The following is a 24,886-nucleotide window of genomic DNA, read 5'->3' on the forward strand; positions in this document are numbered from 1 at the left end:
TGGCAAAAAAAAGGACAAAAAGACACAAACAGTATACAAAAACACAACAGAAAAGTAAAGACAATGGGGAAGCTGAAATCATCTCTTTCGTCGCAAAGTTTCGTTGTCAACTGACCATCATTGTCAATTTCTAGATACGAGGCAGAATCAACTGTATCTTTTGTATCCTTTATTACAAGTTCTTTATGAGAGATGCCTTCAAAATAGTCACCAAAATTGAATTCGTTAGTGAAAGGATACATCTGTATAGCTGATAGTGAAGTTACAGGATATCTACGTTGGTCATTTTTTTATGAAACAAAGCAGGACCACCTCTTCTAATTTGTGTGGAATGGGGATTATTTCTGTAAAGGATAGAAAAGTCAAATGTTTTAATAATATTGCTAGATGAAAGATTCTTATATTGTAAGTACTATAACAGATCTTTGTAGTATCCACATCTAATTCACAACGCCTCCAGAATGGTAGTTTCACAATAACTTTGAAGCCCGGCTTTGGTTGCTGATAAAATTGATGTTAACAATTTAGAAAGAGGTTTCGTGGAGCAATGGAAGACTCAGCAATATAAGATTGTTTGTAAAGACACTCATGTAAAAGAGAAGCAAAGAATACCAAAGGAAAATTCAAACTCATCAGTCGAAAATAAACTAACAACACCATGGTTAAAAAAAAGACAAACAGACAAACAACAGAACAAAAAACACAATATAGCAAACTGAAGTCTGAGCATACACTTACCCCAACAAAAACTGGGGGTGATCTCAGGTCCTTCGGAGGGTAAGCAGATCCTTCTCCACATGTGGCACCCGTCGTTTAGCTCATGCTAGTACAAAATAAAGGCAACAGTAGTGTATCGCTGTTCAAAAGTCATAAATCGAATCAGAGAAAACAGATCCGGGTTACAAACTAAAACAGAGGGTAACACATCAACTATAAGAGGAAAACAACGGAACAACAGAAACACTGAACTGTAACATACATAGAAACGGACTATTTGATAACAACTGCCATATTCCTGACTAGGTACAGGACATTTTAAGAAAAAATAGTGGGTTGAACCTGGTTTTATGGCTAGCCAAACCTCCCGCTAACATGGCAATGTTAAAAAATAACGCTAAAATGACAACACTACATGACAGGAAAACAGTACAAACAAAACGCAAGAACACTCAGCACAGAGAAATACATAAATAAATTATATAATAGTGCATTACAACATGTAAACCGCAGAATAACAACGGACACCTCCCATGAAATAACAACAGCACAGGACACCACAAACTGCGCGTGACATGAATGGATCAACGCCACAAAAAGTGACATATAGGGTCGATGCCACTGCTGGTGGAGTTTTTATTCCCCGAGGGTATCAGCAGCCTAGAAGTCACCACTTCTGTGTTGACATGAATTATCATTGATATGGTCATAATTATAAATTAACTGTTTACAAAACTTTGAATTTTTTAACTACTAAGGCTTTTCTACCTCAGGAATAGATTACCTTAGCTGTATTTGGCAAAAACTTTTAGGAATTTTTGGTCCTCAATGCTCTTCAATTTCGTACTTTATTTGGCCTTTTTAATTTTTTATGATTCGAGCGTCACTGATGAGTCTTTAGTAGACGAAACGCGCGTCTGGCGAAAATACAAAATTTCAATCCTGGTATCTATGATGAATTTATATACGTTATAACAGGTAAATTTGAAATTCATACAATTATATGGAACGAGATCCAAAAATTCACAATTATTTTCACAATACTGGTCCAAATAATTATCATGATTCTGACGGTCTTGAAAAGTTATCTTAAATTAATGCTGTGACGACGTCATAATTATTTGGACTAGCACAATACTTTATCCATGGAAAATGGAAATCAACTCGACTATACTGACAAATAAGACATGAGTGAAATGCACAAAAAATACAGAATTCAAACCACAAAGGATAAGACATAACATACTATCTAACCGTATCACAATAGAAACATCATAACTAAATACATGAATGTCGCATGTATAAATACCGAGACACGTCGTGTAGCAATGCGAATTCACACTCAACAGTCATATTCGGGAAAAGGTCACGTTCGAAACTTAGCAGACAGACGTAGATGGTAAACCACAATCTAAGCCGTCGTAAAAATGTCGTTAGTTAGTTTAGACACAGTCACATCGTATAGATCAACCAATTCGTGATGGTGTCTATAAAATTTACGGAGTGCCATTTTTAATCTTTCCTCCTCATAACTCTGTTGGAGCAGTTTCTGCGTAAGGAGCACATCTTCAAACCCGGTGATAAGTATATTTTTGGTATGTCACATTCGGGGAAAAGGGAACAGGATTATAGTTACGATAATTGGAACATATGCGTTGTCATCTGTGATACGATTATTCCATAACGGTCAATCAACTCGTGATGGCGTCCGTAAAATTTACGAATGGACGATTTCAACTTCACCACTTCGGACTCTTGGTTTGATAGCTTCCTTGTTAGCAGCAACTCTCTATCAAGGAAATCATGATTTGTTTCTTGAAAATTATGTCCTCCAAACGTAACAAATATGTTGTCAATCAAGAAATAAAGCATCTTGATAATATCAGTTTCAGGTAATTTTTTGTCAGAATCAGAGTGAGTTTTTACAAAGTAAGATTTATCCCTCCCTTAAACAAGAATCTTGTATCTACGTAGGCCATTCATTTTTATGAAAAAATGCTAACCAACTCTTTCAATTTGTCTTTTAGTTTGGAATGGGGAATACTTGTGTAAAGTGTAGAAAAGTCAAATGTTTTAATACTATTGCAATATGAAAGAATCTTAGATTGTACGTACTATAAAAGACCTTTGGAATTTTTAGTATCTACATCTGATTCAAGCCACCTCTGGAATAGGCAGTGTCACAATAACTTTGAAGTCCGACTTTGATTGCTGATAAAATTGATGTTAACAATTTAGAAAGAGGTATCGTGGAGCACTTGGAAGACACAGCAATATTACATTGGTTGAAATTTTTAAGGAGCATAGAACAGACCTACATGATTATCCAGGATTTCCTCATTGGTAGGTTTCTTCGGGGTATATGTTCAGTTTCCATGTGAATTTTCAATAGCTAATACCTAAAGCATTTATCAAGCAGTTAACAAAATGTTATTCTCTCACAAACACGATGTTGATTAGGGCTTTATCTGCGGGGACAACAACATATTTGCTCAGTCATTAAAATCCAAAATGTCTTATAGTAGAATTGAACACGGCCGCGTACGAAGATTATTGCTACTGTCTTTAGTATGATGATCTGAATGTTTCGTATTCGAGGTACTTGTCATGATGGTGATAAGGGGACAACTGCCATTTCAGACGACACCGTGTCCATGGTGACGTCTGGTTCGGGCTTTTTAATACTGGGTGACGTCCGAGCCAGTTTCCATTTTGATCTTCGTAATTTCATGCAAAGTATGCTACTAGGCTTATGATGTCCTCGGGGACATATTTCTTGTGTTTGGACTACGCCTATTGTTATGGAAGAAAAAAGGATGAAATAGCCAGAGAAAGTGTTTAAAAATATAAACACGTTATTTTATTGCGGACAGCTATCTATCTTATCTGTTCCGACTTTTTATTAATAAGTATATAACTACCAGGCTTGATAATACAATACTTTGTCTATTAAAGAGGGCACTTATCCGGTAACATAAACTCTTTTGTCTTTAAATAGTAGAAAACATATGCTTTCTTTAAAAAAGAATAATTCAGTTATTTAGGTAATGACATATTACCATTATGTGATATATCTTTCACAGATGACGGCGGATATGTTCCAATTGTCGTAACTACAATCCCGTCCTCTTTTACTTTGGAAAATGCCTGTATCTAGTCAGGAATATGGCAGTTATTTTTTACTAGTTCCTTTGATTGATAGCGTTTGATTTTAGTTTTTATGGACTACACTTTTTGAATTTGCCTTGGAGTTCTGTTTTTTATGTTATACTTTTATATCCTCTAATATGACCTAACGAATTCAACTTATCACCGAGTTTGTACTTACACGAGCAACACGGTGGGAGGTGCATGTAGAACAGGATCTACTTACCCTTTTGGAGCACCTGAAATCACCCAAGATTCGTGGTGGGGTTTGTGTTGTTTAGTTGGAAGTTTTCTATGTTTTATTTTGTAAACTTTTGTTTGTCTTTTGATTGTTTTCAGTTGTTTTGCCTTGAGATTGAGTATCCCTTTGGTATCTTTCGCCTCCTTTTTCACATTTGAATATATTTATAATCTTAAAAGATGTTAAAGTACGTTCACATCTATAGACAGGGACGTTCAAATAAATTCATCTATCGTAACCGTCCGTTTACATGTACGCTAATCATCTGTCATTTTAATTAGAAATCTAGATTTTGCAATTTGCTGTGCTATTTTTTAACAGTAAAAAGTAAAAAAAGAAAAAATACCGAACTTCAGGGAAAATTCTAAACGGAAAGTCCCTAAGCAAATTGCAAAATCAAAAGCTTAAACACATCAAACGAAGGCATTACAACTTTCATATTCCTGACTAGGTACAGGCATTTTCTTATGTAGAAAATTGTGGGTTAAACCTGGTTTTATAGCTAGCTAAAGCTCTCACTTGTATGACAGTCGCCTAAAATTTCATTATATTGACAACGATGTGTAAACAAAACAAACAGACATAATAGGCAAAAAGGGCAAAAATTGGGATACAGCAGTCAACATTGTTTTATAATCTTAATCACTATAAAAACAAACAAATATGTCAACAAACATAAACAAAAAGGCATATCGACAAAGCACATTTTGCAAAAACGAAAGTCAAAAATACAAAAATTTACCATAGCACAATAACACAATGACGGGATGTATAAGTACAGAGCCACGTCAAATGGATATTGCCAAAAATAGAATAAACAGTAGAAGGAATAATTTACAGAGACAAATAAAAGAATACTATAACACGTTATTAAGATGATAAACAACGTCAGTACCTAGAATCTATACTTCAAGACCATCGTGTATTATTTGTGAAGTTGATACGAAATATTTATCAACAAGGTCTTGGTATTTTCCGATGAACTTTTTTAGAAAAAGGACGAGACGTTCTTCGACATACCCCTGGTTCATCAACTTTCTGCTCAGACACTGGTGACGTTCTATAAAGTCTGAGTAGCAGCTTCAAGCTCTTGAATATCGAATGAGTTCGGAAATGTATATCCCATATGAAGGTGAAGTTGGTATATTGCTACTACGGTGGGGAAACTTATTTTGAAAGGAGGAAAAAAGAGTTTAAAATCTTTTATAAAAATCATTTCATAATAAGGTTCAAAAATTCAAAAATTAAACAAGTGTATAAAAAAGAAAAAAAAAAATGCCAAAATACCGAACTCCAACGAAAATTCAAAACGGAATGTCCCCAATTAAATGGCAATATCAAAAGCTCAAACACTTCAAACGAATGGAAAACAACTGTCATATTCCTGAATCGGTACAGGCATTTCCTTATATACTTGTTTGTTTTAGAAAAACAACTTGTTTCAATCTCGTTCATGCCCACCCACCTTATGGAGCTACATTTATGGTTAATCCAGCTTTTAACCGGTTTCACTTCAAACTTTGTCTAGTTTCGGGGCCCTAACGCCGCTTTTCAAAATCCGGCATCCGCATCTGGCATGAACTGAATAATTCAGCTGATGAAGAAATATTAACGCGGAATCAACATGATCAAGGTCATAAATGTTGAATTTGGCATTTAATAAGATCATTCCAACACAAACTAAATTCAATTCAGAATATACGAAAATAGTAATTTGGTATATGCTGAATTGATATTAGTATATCCTCAAATAAGGTAGTATATGCATAGATATTTTTGTCACTAATTAATAGCTTGCTTCCTCAAGAAGTTGATAGAACAGTTTTGCGGAACTATTCCCTACAGAAATAACCAAATGAAGAAAAATATATGTACCGGAGTAAATAGTTTTTCAGTTCACGGACAGAAAGATGTAGTATGCATTTACTTTATTTTGATGAGGTAATTATGTGGTTTAATTGACCTTTGAAAAAAATGATATTCACGGAGGGCAATTAAACCACATATTTACCGGAACAAGAGACAGCAATTGTTTCATTCCAAATTTCTAGAGAACAATATGTATTTATCAAACACAGCTTTACTTCAAAAAGGTTACCATAATTATACACATAAAAACACGTGACGCAATGCGCGATGAACGTACACTTGGACACTCCTCTTCAGGTGAAAATCCTATTCATATAGAAAAGCCTACTAAAATAATACCAATATTGAATAATCGAAAATATTTGGTAAAGACGTCACAAAATTGAGCAACGTCACGTTTTTCGTGTTAATCCGCGTCAATTTATCAATGAAATGCAGCAACGACATTCATACAACGGAACAACTATCTCAACGTTTGATACGCGTAAAAGGAGTTTTTTTTTATACTACGTAATTTGTTTTCATAATAATCCAAATAAACATATTGATTCGACAGACTGCCGATAAAAAAAATGATGACATTGGATTTTATTGAGCTGTTTTCATCAGATCAAATAAATGCAACCCTGATGGCTTCATTTGATTTTCTTGCTGATAAATTCAGTATCAAAAACAAAAAAAGTAATTGTTTTATCTCAATTACTCAATACTACACCGAATATTATCATGAATATATGATTATTTGGTGCACAATCGGATTTTTTACCCTGGAAAACGCAAGTATGTTACTTATTTAATTAGTGTGAAGTAAATATTGACAAAACGAAATATTCAATTGAAGTTTGAAAAATTTTAAACTTCCACTTAAATTTTCAATTCTAATTGTAGACAATACTATACGTTCTATACAAATGTACATGTGTTGGCTAGAAACTTAGGGTGTGGAAATATACTAAGGCAAATGCGTATTCCAGAGAAAGTTTATTAATCTTTATTATATCCAGTGAACACAGTAAACACAGTGATATATTCTAATAAAGTTCAATACATCATAATACGTTCCATATTTAATTCCTCAATACGAATACGTTCCATACAAATACGTCATACTCTAAATACGGTAAATACGATTTACTGAAAAGAAAACAGAAAATACTGTCATTCACTTAATTAATAAAAGTTCAAAACATGCAAAATACATGTTATCCAGAGAACAATAAACAAATGTATATATACCAAAAATTGTAAACATCTTGTTTTACCCAGTGAAAATACATAAAAACAATATTAACCTCAAATCAATGAAACATCATTGACACAAAAATCTAATTATCGATTCGCACTTTACAACCTGTGAAATATCTATTTATAGAAATACAACATGCGTCTGAGAGGACTTTGACAATTATATTCACTGAATAGAGTTCTTAAATTATGCAATACAACTCAGACAAGTTACGGAAGGTTTATACAATAATTTCAATACAAAAAACTCACCAAATTAGAAATATTTCCACAAAATTTCAACACAGATTTTGTCAAGTTATTGGCGTCATTTTCATTCGGAACTCTCTAATAATCACTGTACATGAATAGTGAATCGACAAAAAATATGTTTATGAAATTGACATTACATACCAGCTCCCTAATTGTATAGCCAGTGCGGAACAATTACACCTAAATCAGCAATAAAAAATATGCATCTCAACAAAATAAGCAAAATTATGTAACAATAGTGTATATTACGTTTGAGTTCACTTTCTGCAACTAACTAAAGTTCTTGGACTAATATTAGATTGACAAGATAAATGTTAATCAAGTTTTAAAAGAGTACACAATTTATCTACCGGACGAGTAAGTACATTGTTTCCGATCTTTACTTTCACTTGACGCACGAGTCCGTTGCGGTCTGGAATTATTTCATTAATCCGCCCCATGGGCCATGAATTTCTCGGAGCATTTGAGTCAACCACAATCACAATGTCCCCAACCATTAAATTTCTCCTCTGTTTATGCCATTTCTGACGTTCTTGTAACATGGGAAGGTACTCTCGAACCCAACGACTCCAGAATAGATTTGCAATGTACTGAATTTGTCTCCATTTTCGACGGCAATAATTGTCTGTTTTACTGAATAGTCCAGGAGGTAAGTAAGCTTTGCGTTTCATAAGCAACAGATGATTTGGCGTCAGCGCTTCCAAATCACTTGGGTCATCTGAATTCATCGTAATCGGTCTACTATTGAGAGTTGATTCTATCTCACAAAAAACTGTATTCAGACCGTCATCGTCTAAAACTTGTTCTCTAATAACACTATTCATTGTCTTGCGTACACTTCTGATCAACCTCTCCCATACACCTCCGAAATGCGAACCTGCCGGAGGATTAAACTGCCAATCTATGTTCTTTTGTAGCATCGCATTCTCAATCTGATTCAAATTCCATTCACTTAATGCGCTCTTAAGTTCGCGCTCTGCGCCAACGAAGTTCGTGCCGTTGTCAGATCTGATCTTTTCTACTTGACCACGACGAGCAATGAATCGTCGTAAAGCGTTAATATATGAACTAGTATCTAAAGATGCAGCTACCTCCAAGTGAATAGCTCTACTAGACAGGCAAGTAAAAATCGCACCATAGCGTTTGATACGACATCTACGTTGTTTTACTTCGAAAGGACCAAAATAATCTACTCCTACTCTCGAGAAAGGTGGTTCATCCGGCGTAATACGATCTGATGGCAAATTAGCCATCTTTTGTTCACCTACGGGCGCACTTAAGCGACGGCACACAACACATTTTGATATCAATTTTCTCACAGCTGAGGGTGCATTTATCAACCAATAAGTTTCACGAAGGTGAGCTAGCAAATGATTTCTACCACTGTGTTGTAAATCAATGTGTATTCGTCTAAGAATCAATTCAGAGATGTGGTGACCCTTTGGTAATATAATCGGATGTTTACAGTTTTCCGGCATTTTTGACTCTATTAAACGTCCTCCTACACGTAAAAGATCGCCATCTAAAACTGGGTCGAGTTTCCGGATATTACTTGTAGCCTTGACTGTTCGGTTACTGGAAAGAGTATTAATCTCATCAGTGAATTCGTGTCTCTGCACATAAACTAGAATTGAATGTTCGGCGTCTTTTAAATCCTGAAATGATATTCGTTTAGTACAATCTTTCGAATCCGATTCTTTAACGAGTGTCATTTTGTTATCTTGTTTCTTATTACTGACACGTCTAAGTAACTCCTTACGAACTTTAAGTATCCATGCTACACTTCGCTTTAACGACATCCAAGATGAGTAATACGCGATAAGTTTCTCGACTCCCAAAGAATTGTCATCTGGAATTTCGGTTTTAATGATTGTTCGCACAGTTGCTTGTTTAACTTCAGGGTCGTTTGCACATATTGTCTCGTGATTTTCTGACGATGGCTTCGGCCAAAAGTCCTCATCTTTCCATAGAAAGTCAGGTGCAACGATCCAATTACGTTTTTTCATTTCAGAAGAAGTAAGACCCCTTGAAGCATGGTCTGCTGGATTAAGCTTGGTGTTCACATAACGCCAATTATCGGTAAAAGAACCTTCATGAATTACAGCGAGTCTATTTGCTACAAAAGTCTGAAATCTAGCATCTTCATTCAAGATGTATCGTAGAACTGACATACTGTCCGTCCAAAATATAGACCGATCAATTGGTATTTTTAACTCATTTAACAACATTTTGTTCGTACGGACGGCCACAGTAGCAGCAGTTAGTTCAAGTCGTGGGACTGTTATCGTCTTCAGTGGTGTTACGCGTGCTTTTCCCATCACAAATGAACAATGAATTTCACCGAAAGTATTTTCTAAACGAAGATATGTAACAGTACCGTATCCGCTTTCGCTTGCGTCTGAGAAATGATGTAACTGAGCATTCTTTATTTCTCCATATTTTTCTGGTCGTAAGCACCTATCTACTTTGAAATCTGAAAGTTCATGTAAATCTTGGAACCATAACGAAAACAAAGATTCTAATTTCGGTGGAATTGGGTCATCCCAATCCAGGCGAAGCCTACACAATTCTTGAAGTATCATCTTAGCACGAAGAACAAATGGTGCAAGAAATCCTAAGGGGTCGTAAACGCTACTAACCATCGACAAAATGCCTCTTCTAGTTTTAGGTTGTTCCTTTACTGAAATTTTGAAACGAAAAGTATCTGTTTCAGCGCACCATTGAATGCCCAATGCCCTATCGATGGGAAGTGTATCTTGATCCAAGTCTAAGTCCTTGATACCAACCGCCATATCCGAAATTGGTATTGATCGCATTACTTCCCTGTTATTACTGATCCATTTCGCGATCCTAAATCCACCACGACTCAAAAGAGACTGTAGATCTTGAACTAAGCACACCGCTTTACTAACGTTTTTTGTAGACTTGAGACAATCATCGACGTAGAAATTACGTAGCACAGTGTTTATTACTTCTTCATTAAACTGTCCGTTACAATCTTCGGTAGTTTTTCTAAGTGCAAAGTTCACGCAGCTAGGCGAAGATGTCGCACCAAATAGATGAACATTCATTTGATATTCTGTTGGTTTCTTTCGAGAGTCTCCACCTTGCCACCACAAAAATCGAAGATAATTCGCATCTTTAGACGGTACGCGCACCTGGTGAAACATGCTGTCTATATCGCCCATTATTGCGATTTCATCTTGTCTAAACCTTATCAAAGTTCCAATTAAAGTATTTGTCAGATTAGGACCCTGAAGTAATCGCTCGTTCAGGGATGTACCTTGAAATTTAGCCGCACAATCAAACACGACTCTTATTTTCTTCTTTCTAGGGTGGAAAACTCCATGATGAGGCAAAAACCACACGTCATTGTCTTTCTTCGCTAAGTCATCAATGGAAACCTCTGTAGCGAATCCATCGCCGATAACCTTGTTCATAAAGGTAACATACTCATCACGGAATGTTTCGTCTCTTTCAAAACGTCTAGAAAGTAGCATTAATCTCTGTTCCGCTTGTCGCCTGTTATTGGGCATTTTGTTATCCTTTGACTTGAACGGTAAATTCACGACGTAATGTCCGTCTTTTAACATAATTGACTCCGAAACAAGTTCTAGAAATCTACGGTCCTCCTTCGAAGGAGCAACAACATCGTCGATTGTTTTCTCATTGAAATCATGGTTGAACTGATTCCTAATTTGATCTTCCAGCGAAACACTTGTAGCGTCGATACGGTTACAAGAAGCGACCTTGCATGGCTTATCATCAGTAGACACGTTTAAAGGGCCATTGATTACCCAACCTAGCAAAGTTTCTACAGCAAATGGACCATTTCCTATACTTGGAACAACATTCCACGGTTCCATAGCTTTTGGTACATTGATTCCGATTAACAAACCAATGTGATCACTTTCGATCCTTTGTAATGGTATATCTCGTAAATGTGACCACTTCTGAATATCCCCAATAAAAACTATGTCATTACTAGTAACTGGTAGAGTTTACTGAGAAAATACCGGTGGTAGACTAATTACATCATTACCACACAAGTTGCTGATTTCCAAACCAGTGACCACATAGCAATCATGGACGGCACTTTGTCCCATAGTAACCAAACTGAGTTTCGTTTTCTTACCTTCTATATTAAGGCTACGAATAATGTTTTCTGTGCAGAAAGTTGCAGTACTACCTGTATCAAGAAAAGCATACGTCTCAATGTAATTGTCACTGTTAATTGATTTTACCCTGACTGGCAATATCGGCAGCGCCTGGCGAAGGCTATTTCCAGCTCCCATAAACGTAGTAGAGTTCTTAACTTCCGGACACTGATCGCTTTCTGACTGCTGACTAGTTTGACTCTGATTTCGAGGTTCAACATGCAATATAGACGGATGTTCCTTTCGACATACTGTACAGGACGATTTCTGACGACATGACATTTTCTGGTGTCCGTACTTCAAACATGAGAAACAAACGCCCTTCGATTTAAGAAATGTATATCTATCTTTCAGTGACTGTTTTATGATTTTGTCACACTTGTTCAGAGAATGAGTTGCGTTTTCACAATAGATACACGGCTTAGAAAATGCATTTCTGTATCGAGCAGACGATGTTTCATTTTGCTGACCTACACTAGATGTACTTGCCTTGGGTTCAGAAGTTACAGTTACAGCTGTTTTAGATCCTTGAGATCTAGATTTCATGTTATTTTCTTGTAATCTTTTCACATTTTTTCCTATTTGTGTGTTTAAAACGTCTTTGCCGTAAACAGGATCGTTTGCCTTCTTAGCTTCCTTTTTCACAAATTCTACTAATTGACTGAATGTAACGATATTTTTGCGACTTTTTGTCTCGTATACTACATTCCTCCACTTTTCTTGCATATAAAATGGAAGTTTCTGTATCAAGAGTTTTAAATTTTCTGAATACTCTAACACTTTTGCCGCATCTACATAATTTACGGCGTACATGCACTCTTGCAAGAATATTGCAAAGGCATCTAGGGATTTTGGGTTATCTGCCTTTATAAAGGGCCAGTTCATTGCACGCTGTACGTATGAATGTGCTATTATGTCGGGGTCGCCGTACCTGTCTTTGAACTCGTTCAAAGCAGCTGTATACCCTATTTTAGCGTCCAAGTGCGAGAAACCAAGAACTATTCTATGCGGTTCGCCGATTGTAAATTGTAGCAAGAAGTTAATTCGTTCTTCGAAAGAATCAGTGTTTGTTTCAACACGTGCATTAAATTGTCTTATAAATCCCTTATAGTTCATAGGGCTGCCATCAAATTTCTGTATATCAGCCTTGGGCTTATTAAGCTCACGAGCAAATGAATATTGCGCATTGTAATCAATAATATTGTTCTTTGCTTCAACAGGAGGGGGTTTATCGTCATCTTGTTCACTTTGAAATGTTTTGCGTGTTCTTTTAGTTTCAAACGCTAACCGTTCCTTTTTTACTTCCGGAATGAATGCTGGAACGGTAGGGTTCAATAGCGAATTTTCAGTTACTGTATCGTTTTGTGAATTGTCAACTTTATCGCTCTGTTTATCTTTGACCATAATTTGCTCAAGTTGCTGGTCCTCTAACATGCTTCTTTCTAATTCTTCTATCACTCGTGTTTTTGCGTCAGTTACTTGTAACTCCGTTTTAATTTCAAGTGCCTCTTCTTTAAATCTTAACTTTAATTTTTCTTCTTCGATAAATTTCTTTTCTTCAAGAGACTTTTCACGTGCTAAAAGTTCAGCCTTCCGCTGCTCTTCTTTAAGTTTTGCCATGGATATTTGACTTGAAACGGAACTGCTTCTAGAACTCCCGGATCTAGAACTTCTTTGAGATTTTACGGATCGAGCTGGCTTCTGACTGTTAACGGAAAACCACTGCTGTGCAGATTGTTTTGAAGAGATAAATTTATCATGTCTTTCTTGAAACCATGCATTGTCAAGTTGTTTTTCACTAGGGTTTTCAGTAAGCTTTTGATACTGATCATGAATATTTAATAGTTCCTCATATTCAGACAACCACTTAGAATATGTAGGTTTAACTTCATTTGGGTCTGTTGAACGTTGCATCAAAGTTTGTAAATCATTACTTGTAACAGTTAAAACCTTAATCAATCTTGATCGTTCAGCCTGTTTCAAAGTCAATGTATACTCTAGTCCCTTTTCAGTAAGTGTTCTCTCACGTTTTTCATCCACAATATCTTGTTTGTCATCCATCTTAGACTATAAAGAGTTCTAATTTGTAAATAATGTGTTGGCTAGAAACTTAGGGTGTGGAAATATACTAAGGCAAATGCGTATTCCAGAGAAAGTTTATTAATCTTTATTATATCCAGTGAACACAGTAAACACAGTGATATATTCTAATAAAGTTCAATACATCATAATACGTTCCATATTTAATTCCTCAATACGAATACGTTCCATACAAATACGTCATACTCTAAATACGGTAAATACGATTTACTGAAAAGAAAACAGAAAATACTGTCATTCACTTGAATAATAAAAGTTCAAAACATGCAAAATACATGTTATCCAGAGAACAATAAACAAATGTATATATACCAAAAATTGTAAACATCTTGTTTTACCCAGTGAAAATACATAAAAACAATATTAACCTCAAATCAATGAAACATCATTGACACAAAAATCTAATTATCGATTCGCACTTTACAACCTGTGAAATATCTATTTATAGAAATACAACATGCGTCTGAGAGGACTTTGACAATTATATTCACTGAATAAAGTTCTTAAATTATGCAATACAACTCAGACAAGTTACGGAAGGTTTATACAATAATTTCAATACAAAAAACTCACCAAATTAGAAATATTTCCACAAAATTTCAACACAGATTTTGTCAAGTTATTGGCGTCATTTTCATTCGGAACTCTCTAATAATCACTGTACATGAATAGTGAATCGACAAAAAATATGTTTATGAAATTGACATTACAGTACATGTACATGTATTTTGAAAAATTTCAATCAGTATTATTTAAGAAAATAAAGAGATAAATAAATGTACTATTTTTTGTTCTTCAATTTTCAGTTATAGTTCAACGAGCCAAAATTGTATGCAAAATTTGCGAAAATCTGTAAAATAGCCCATTTACTATATCTTGACCTGAAATATTCTTTTAAAAATAAGAAAATTAATAAAGACCTGTAAGTTGAATGAAAAATAGATTAGAATAAATTAGAGAAATAAAAAACTGTTACATTGAAATTAAACAAAAATGAAATTAAATCCTTACTTTACTTTACTTACAAAACTTCTGTAAATTTCAAGTTTAAATTTGTAATAAATGTGTTGTAAATGATTATTCTATATTTTGTAAAAGCATTATTTTCTGCCCTCAAAAAATATCAAAACAATCATCAAAGTTTTAAATCTAGTGATAAATATTATTGGTACGGAAATCAAATGAATCCTATTAATTGTATACGGTATAACATGCTTGCTTTATTCTCTTAGATAGAGTGTTCATATTTAATTTTACATGATTTTTTCTCAGGAAAACAAGAAATATTTTAATTAAGGGTTCAACTTTAACAAACGCGAGCAATCCGTTTTTCAAAAACGGAATTTGGTCAAAATTAACAATTGACAAAATTAAAATCTGCAACCCTGTAAATATGCAACGCACGTTTATAGGATATTAAGTCTTTGTTTGCAACAATTTTGTCTGTAATCCAACATGCATGACTATTTCACAATAGATTAAACAAATACGATGTTATCAAGTTTGAATATGCCATTCGTTTTATGTTTCAAAATTCAAATAAAACGAATAGTTTATAAGAGGATACCTATCTCATAAGCCGAATTATTCAGTGTATGCTTAACTGAATTTAGGTTTTGCTAAATTATAATTAATTATATACTGAATTGAATTTCATATGTGCTGAATTGAATTCAGTATATGCTATATCTAATATTCATGACCTTAATACGCGCAAATATGTCTGCATAGGCTGAATAATTCTGCATATGCTAGTTGAGTTGAGGATATGCTTGATAATATTTTATGATATCTTTGATTGATCAAAGAAAATTCCAAATTGATCTAGGAATATCTTAAATTGATCTTATAATATTCTAGATTGATATCATAAATTGATTGTAGGATATCCTTAAATGATCTTATCATATCTAAATATATCCTATTATATTCTTAATTGATCTAACTATATCGTAATTTAATCATATTATATCCTGATTGATCTTATTACCTCAATTTGAATTTAATATATTCTTAATTCATCTTAGTTTATCCTAGATTTATCTTATCATATAAATTCATCCTAAATTGAACTGATTATATCCTAAATTCATCATAGGATATCCTAAATTAAATTTGATATGCCTATTTCAATGTTTATGACTATGATTCTGCGCGGTACCAGTGCCTGGTGTACAGTAAAACAATGGCTGGTTATCAACAAACCTATATTCACATAAGCAGCACGACGGATGCCATAAATTGATTAACTTTCCCTTCCGGAGTACCTGAGATCATCCCCAGTTTTTTTATTGGGTTCGTGTTGCATTATAAAGTCTATAACCTTCTTCTTAGAATTCTATTGACGGTTGTTTATCTTTTCGTCGTTTTTCGTTTTTTGTCATTGCTTTTTCCTTTTGTCTTCGACTTATGAGTTTGAATGTCCCTTTGGTATTCCCCTCCTCTTTTTATGTTAAAATGGTTAGAATAACTACATGAGTCAACTCAATATCAGAATCAATGACAAACGAGACGATTCCAATTTTGAAATTATAAATTTTCCTCATTTTAGCAGCAATATACCAACTTCACCCGCGTATGGAGTATACAGTTCTCAACTACTACGATATGCAAGAGCTTGAAGCTGCTACTCAGACTTTTTGGAACGTCATCGGTCTCTGAGCGCAAAAGATTGATGAGCCAAGGTTTTGTCAAAGAGCGTCTCGTCCTTTTCGCAATAATTACATCGGAAAGTACTAAAACATAATATATAAATATTCAATGATTATTTCATAAAAAATCAAGATGGTCTCGAGTTATAGATTCTAAGATGTGTATCTTTTTATATATCCTATACAATATTCCCTTTTTTTTTCTTTTTGCTATTGTGTGCATTTTGGTCGTATGACTCTTGACGTGTATCCAGCTATTGGTTTTTTTTTGGTTTATGGTGTTCTTGATGCAGATGGGTTCAGAGATGAGATCGGATGTAGGAGGGTTTTACAGTGTTGTTTTCATTTTGTTTACCATTGGTCTTAATGTGTACTTAAGGTGGCTCACCCCAATAAGGACCCCCGGTAGAATTTTTTTATTTTCACATATTTTGTAGATCTTTTTATGCTGAATACAAAAATGCAAAGAAAAAAGGGGGTCACCAGGCTCGTTTTCCCCTCAAATGGAAGCGAAATGTGCGATTTTGACCCTATTTTCAAACATTTCCACCCTTTCAACAATAACGGCTACATCAAATTCAAAGATTTTTAGAACCATGTCAATATGATTATTATGTGAAAAAACATTAAAATTTGAAATGCAAACGTTTTCCCTTGGTTGTTTTAGACCTAAAAGTCCATTTATTTACAGATTTATGTCTAAATTTTGCATTTTCTAATTTCAGTTTAAGGCTAAAAATATTGGTTAAATCAATTTTTTGTAAAATTTCCCCGGTAGTTTTTTTTTTAAAACGGATATGTCAAAGCTATGAACTTTTCGAGCATTTTAAGGTAAAATAAAATGGGGGTCACCAGGCTTTTAAAAAAGTTACGGACTTTTGTTTAACCCCTCTACCCCATGAGGTCTGATTTCAATGCACTCCAATAATTACTTTGTTGTGAATTCTTTATTGATGGCTTTATTAAAATAATGTTTGCAATTATATCAATTGACGATAGCTGAATATAAATGTGATTAACATATAACTGTTTGTTATTTAAAAGCGAAATTTTGATTATTTTGGGGAAATACGGTAATTTTGTCTGGCGCGAGTTGTTTCCCTCTAAATTGGCGCCATAATCGGACAACAGAAATTTCAGGGTCGCCATTGTGGATTAGCATACACCACTGATGAATACGACCATGTACATGAATAACAGACAAAGTGGCGAATAGACGACGATGCAGGTAGAGTCATTACATAAGAAAACATAGAATTTAATATTTTAGGCAGCCAAATATTATCAGTATCACGAAAAATACAAAGTAGGGGGTTGTCTCAAAATACTCGCTACTGTAGAAAATCTCTGCGCCTGAAAACTTGCATGGCTAAATTTCTGTTCTATGTATAATCGTTATGGCTGGTATCTTATTTTTGTGTTTATTTGATTCTTAACAGGCAAGTTGTGAACATGTATAGCCTGTTGGGAAAAATATCGACTGATCGAGGGGATGGACAGGGTAGGAATGCCCTTTACTGCCAAGCATCACAAATGTCCTTTTTGCGCTACCGTGAGGCTCAAATGAATCTTGATTTTTAATCGTCATTAGTAAAATCTAATTTCGTAGCTACGTTAGGGTCAAATAGAGTAAAATATTTATCGTTAACATCTTATGTGGGGTACCTTTATAACTACCCTCGGACAGGGTCCATGATTCCCACTCCCTATCCCCAACTCCCATTTCCCTTCTCTTTAAATCTAAAATATTTCCCCCCTACTTCCACGTCCATCCCCCTTGCTCCCAGACAAAAAATTGGCCAAATATATTTCCCAGAATATTCACCCCCCCTCTTTTCTAATTCTGGTCCTTTCACCCAAAATCATGTTAGCTCGCATTCAAGTTCACCCCCTTTTACATTCGCACCCCACACATTCGCACCCTGGGTCTCTTTGCACTCTTCCTTTTTTTTAATCGTGTTTTAGTTAGTATAGTTCTATAACATGAAAAAATAAAGATATTATGTTTATTTTATTGTTTAAAAATAAAATGACACACACAAGATCAAAGGGCACAGGGTGTTAAAAACAATTATCTGGTCTTTTCTATTTATAATCTTCATAAGATTTACTGCTACCCTCAGCTTCTTCCAAACTAGTTACTTTTATTTTCAATCGAGACCAAGCTAACAGACCCAATACCCCCTTTTCCCGCCCCCTGACTCCCTCTTCCTGATCCCTCATTCCAATGTTTGTTCCCTTACCCCTGTCCACCCCCTCAAGAGTTTGATTGTTTTATTTGTTTTCTTGTGAATATAAATGGCCTAATTTGTAAACTTTTACCCCTACAGTACGAGGCAATACATTTTTCTTGATGGATTCGTCTTGATCATAATTTGTTTACAATTACTCCCCCCCCCCCCCTTCTCTCTCTTTGGTATAAAAAAATTTCTTAAGGTCAAGTATCAGGTTTAAACATACATTGTAGGGCTTATTTAGTTTACCAAATAACACATACATTTGAGTTGAAACGTTCATTATTGTTTTGTGCTTAGTATTTTTAAATACAAAATTTGTGTATCCCTTATTCCAAACAGGGTACAAGTAACCTCAACATAATTTGGTTGACCCGAGAAGTCTGTATTCAACATATAAAAACAAAATTATTATTTATAAATAAATAATAAAATTCATTATTGCTGTGCATGTAATTTTAATTTGTTTGCTCATTATTGATCGCCACAAATCTTCATTTTTTAGCTCACCTGGCCCAATGAATTCTAACCAAACTTGGACACAATCATCATAAAGGTATCTAGTTTAAAAAATGTGTCTGATGACCCTGCCTGCCATTCAACATGACAGACATGGCTAGAAATAGAACATAGGGGTAAAATACATTTTCTGGCTTATATCAATGAAACTAAACATTTAGAGCAAATCTAACATGGGATAAAAATGTTCATTAGGTTAAGATCTATCTGCCCCAAAATTTTTAGATGAATCAGACAACGCGCTGTTTGGGTTGCTACCCCTGAGTTGGTAATTTAAGGAAATTGTGCAGTTTTTGGTTATTATCTCGAATATTATTATAGATAGCGATAAACTGTAAACAGCAATAATATTCAGCAAAGTAAGATCTACAAATAAGTCAGCATGACCAAAATTGTCAATTGATTTTTTTTTTGATTTGTTGGTGTATTAACGCCACTTTTAAGTACCGCTTTTGGGCTATTTCGTGGCGGCCAGTTTTTATTGGTGGAGGAAGCCGGAGTGCCCGGAGAAAACCACCGACCTTCGATAGGAAAACTGACAATCCTAGTCAATTAAGATTGGAGTCGAGTGCACCCGCACAAGCGGGGTTCGAACTCACAACCTCAGTGTTGACTGGCTAGTGATTACAGTAGTAACTACTTAGACCACTCGGCCACTAAGGCCTCAATTGTCAATTGACCCCTTAAGGTAGATTCATTGTATACCGCCATCTTGGATTGTACAATTGCAGTACACAATCGGTTTAGATCTAGTTGAAGTTGCCCAAATCTGCAAATGTGAAGACAGATAGGCAATTTATAGGTTAGACTGTTTATTTGATGAAAGAAAACTTGGTGATTTATTGCATTATTCAAAATGTTTAAATAAATTCCAAGTATTTGTGTTTTTTAGAATCATTTTTTCAACTTGGCCATTTAAGGGGAGATAACTTTTTAAGTAAAAAATTTATACTGGACAGATAGGGAAATTTTAATTTTTTACTTGTAGCAAGAAAACTAGTTCGGTGACACCATTTTTTCTTTTTATTTTCCTAAAGCATATTATAAAACCTATCTTCTCATATTTTATTTCAAAATTCTATCTCATAGATGTGTTTTTTCATGAACAATGAAGAAAATTTGGACAATTTCGTATGACCCGTAGCTTGAAAAATAGCACGGTGACCCATATTTTTTATTATATTTTTGGAAAAAGCATAGAAAAATCTTTATTTTGGCAAAGTATAAAAAAAATTCTATCAGAGGAAATATATACCTATGATCTACCTTAACCCTTACCATGCTGAGCCCGTCATATGACGCGATGACCCAAACCACCGTTATTTGGCTCCAATGGCTCTCCATACTATTAGAGGTCAACTTTATGATACTTATACGAAATTGATGCATGTTCCCTCAACCTGAGGCTATCTATTGTCATGTTTCTCATGTTTAAGTTGCATTTTGAGCTCAAATACGAACTTGGAAAATTGAAATCAGATAAAACTGGTTTTTCTGGAGGGGTGGGTTTCCCTTCTGTGTCTTACACAGGAAGTTAAGAGGCATAAAACTTTCAAAAATAGTGTAAACCCGCAGGCATATATCTACTGATCATAATTATTATTGAAATACGCAGAGGAAACGACTACTTCCGGTTTCAGGTCCAGTTGAAGTCCAAAATCGGAAAAAATCGTGATAATCCGTATTTTTTGTCCAAATGACCTTCTTTAGACTGGTGTTCCCAGATCAGTTTCACTCCAACCTAAGAACTGTTGGGTTAAGGAAGCAATACACAGTTAGGAAGAATCTTAAAATTGACACTCATAATTTTTAACCACCCTCTTTTCCTTCCTATCTAATAAATAAAGCTTACTATTTGTGTTATGCATGAGTATATTTCTGGAAAGAGCATCTTCCATAGATTTCATTTTAAACAGTTAAAAAGGTGAAATATAATCTCTTTTTGGTGTAACCATGGCAACAATCTGCATTTATTTGATACAAAATATTGCAAAAAGAGGGGGTTAAAATGTCACAAAAGTCTCCAAAATTTGGTCCAAGGGAAAATTTCAATCAATTAGAGTGATACCTTTCCTGAAACCATAGACATTTATCTATCAAGAGGTCCAAAAAAAATCAGATGCCTTTCTGCTCATTGTTCCATAAAATTGAATTGAAAAGATCGAGCGTCAAATCTTTGTTGATAAACACTACAATAATTTCTGGACCTATGGGCGGTACGGATAGGAAAATACGGACTGTCAAACAGACAAATGGCCTATAAAACATGCTAAAAACAATCTAAATGTTCATATAAACCCACTTCGAATGCTATATTATTCTTCAACTATCTAAAAATCAATTTTATTGTACAAAAACTTTCATATTTACCTATACCAGCATCCGTCGGTCTTTGGGGTCAAGAAATAGGACGAAAAATCGTCAAAAACGACGCTTTTTGCACCTGATGACCAACTTTGGGGCAAATTACCGCCCACCCACCCCCACCGCCACCCCCACGTCCTCACCCAACCACCCGCCCCGTGATCCCCGACCTAAAATTTAAAGAAATCAATATGCTTCAGCAGCAGGGTAAAGGTCATTTGCATATAATTTGCATATTTTGGCAAATAAACGAAAATTAGACTTTTTCTGAAAACAATTCAGCATGGTAAGTGTTAAGGAGTTATTGCCCTTTAAAGTCAATATTAAACAATTTTGGAAAATTTTTGTTATCTTTTACAAAAATCTTCTCCTCTGTAACTACCGAGACAAATTTAACTTAACTTGGCCATAATCATCATAAGGGTATCTAGTTTAAAAAATATGTTTGATGACCCTGCCTGCCAACCAACATGGCTGACATGGCTAAAAATAGAACATAGGGGTAAAATGCAGTTTCTCTGAAACTAAAGCAAAAGTATAATGGTTGCATTATTTCATGCATCAATTGTGAACAAAAATATCAGAATGTAGCTAATGAGATTTATAGATTTTGGAAATCATATGATCATAATACCAAGTGACAGTTGTGGTCAATGCACATGCCTTTCCCTCATCTTTTACCTCACCAACCCCTGACCCAAATGGTCACTTAAATTATTTTACATCATTTGGCATTTTTTTGTCCATCCATATGCTTTTCATTTTCTATTTCAAAAGTAATATTTTCGGGATAAAAGGAGAAATAGAATATATAGTTTTGTTCCATGAAACAGCAACCAAACATAACAATCAAACGAATTATATATTGTCTGGAAAAACTTGTGTCTCACTAACTGACAACCTCATTACCTATCACAATGATCAAGATTACTGAAATCAGATAAATATGGTTTTGTAAAATTAGATATGCACTCAAATTGATAGAGATTGCAACAAAGATTTCAACCTCATTTCATGGATCAGTGATCAAGGTTAAAGTTACCTGATTAGATATAAGAAGATGTGGTATGAGTGCCAATGAGACAACTCTCCATCTAAGTCAAAATTTATAAAAGTAAACCATTATAGTTTGTTTATCAGATACTGTTAGCAATAGGTCATTTGTCAATGTCAAGTTTTTGTGTTTTTGTCTGTTTTTCTAATACTAAAAGAAGTAGATAAACTAAATTTGATGTATGCAATGATTCACAAATGTAAGGAGTACATGTCTGTCTGGCAGTTGTCATTGACCACATTTTCATGGTTCATTGGTCAATGGTAAGTCCTCTTTTAATATGCTACATTGTGTAATCAATTAGTCAACTATATTTGGTGTATGGAATGATTATTAAATGAATGTATTGAAATATTAAATAAGAAGATGTGGTATGATTGTAAATGAGACAAATCTCCACAAGAGACCAAATGACACAAAAATAAAAAACTAAAGGTCACCATATGGGCCATTATGGCCTTCGCCAATGAGTAAAACCTATACTGCATAGTCCAATATGAAAGGCCTCGAAATGACAAATGTAAACAATTCTAATGAGAAAACTAACAGCCTGATATATGTACAAAATAATGAATGAAAAACAAATATGCCTGTCTTGCAGGGTTTATCTGAACTTAGCCTCATTTTCATGGTTTTGTCTGTTTCTTGCATACTATATGTTTCAAAATATTTGGTTTAAGGCATGATTGTAACAGAGGTGGATTTACGGGGAGGGCCCATGGTGCCCCCCCCCCTTTTTGTTGGAAAAATTTGGTTGCTTATATAGGGAATCACTGAAGCATGACTGGAGCAGGCCCCTCTTAGGCAGTCAGTGCCCCCTCCCTTTATGAACATTTCGGGATCTGCCACTGTGTAAGGCTGGCTTGGTTTAACTGACCTTGGCCTCATTTTCATGATTATTGATTATTGATAATTGATAATATTAATTTTTTCTGATACTTGTAGTAAAACTTTATCTTTAGGAATATCAACATAAAATCAATCAACCATGATGATTAGTAAAGCAGGTGAGACATTTCAGCTTGTGCACTCTTGTTAACACAAAAAATGTGTTGAAAGGTGTGACTACCATACATGCAGATGTATCTAGGAATATGTCTTAATAACTTGAAAAATATGTGATCTATCCTAATACTTCTTGTTTGTATTGGAACAAGTCCTAATAGTTCACACCTTTTCCTTGGAAGCATTGTTTTTTAAGAAAACTTATTTCCATATTTTGTGTTCACAGCTATCGCGGTTGAAATTAATATCGTTGTAATCCCAACAATTCTGTCTACTCACCATTTTCAAATTTGGTACATCAAGTTAACTTTGGTCTTTCAGATATATTACAACTGCGATATTTAAGGTCTAAGGTGACCCTCAAATAAAACTTTTCACCATGAAATATTTAAAAAAAATAATAGGAAGATGTGGTATAATTGGCAATGATGCAACTCTCCACCAGAGACCAAATTACATAGAAGATAACAACTATAGGTCACCGTACGTACTTTCAGCAATGACCAAAACCCATACCGCGTAGTCAACTATTAGTATGATAAAAGGACCAGAAATGACGTTCTTTTGTATATAGTTGCACACAAAATAACAGTTTAATTTGTTCTTGCTGAACGTTCACTGGCAAATATTTCAAGCATAATACGGATGAGAACATATGGATGATAAGTACCATATGAAGATTCTGCAAATTAGGAGGGGCTAGATATATGGACTGCCAAATGAATGGACAATCTATGTTGGGTATGGGCAAAATTCCCTCTTTTTACCCTACGAGGCTGCGTATTTATACATCCAGCTGTATGAACTCCCTGTCTAAGCAAAGGTTATCTGTCGGATTAGGAAAGTCATATTTTTATACCCATGTTAACCCTACGATATAAAAATAAGGAGATGTGGTATGATTGCCAATGAAACAACTATCAACCAAAGTTCAAATTTAAAAGTCCAGTTAAAAAAAAAAACATTTTTTTTTCTTATTGGTAGTGGCTATTTTGCCGGCTCTGATTAAAATATCTTAATTCAAGCCTTCAATTTCTATAGAAATGGCTATTTTACCGGCAACAGCAATACAGTGAATTTGTAACCCATGCTGGAAAAATAGAAAATATGTTATTTTGCTGGAATTAGGTAATCGGAAGCCAAGTTAAAAACTATTTTGTTTACACAGTTACACATGCAACTCAAATAAATATCTATTATTCCAAAAGCAAGTTTAATTGAAACATTCTTTGATTTTTTTAAGCTATGTGATTGACTTTGTTATATTGTATAATGTTTATGATGCAATGAGATTTTAAAATTTTTATTTTTTTATAACACGTAGTTAAAAA

At 34.5% G+C, this 24,886-nt stretch overlaps 1 protein-coding gene across 1 annotated transcript in view; it reads right to left on the reverse strand.

The window, feature by feature from the left end:
• Window positions 1-24,886, reverse strand: part of LOC127719288 (tyrosine-protein kinase SRK3-like) — a 103,497-nt gene that overhangs the window by 11,979 nt on the left and 66,632 nt on the right. The window lies entirely within an intron of this gene.

This window comes from Mytilus californianus, unplaced genomic scaffold (assembly GCF_021869535.1).
Source record: "Mytilus californianus isolate M0D057914Y unplaced genomic scaffold, xbMytCali1.0.p SCAF_11, whole genome shotgun sequence".
NCBI classification, from domain to species: domain Eukaryota; kingdom Metazoa; phylum Mollusca; class Bivalvia; order Mytilida; family Mytilidae; genus Mytilus; species Mytilus californianus.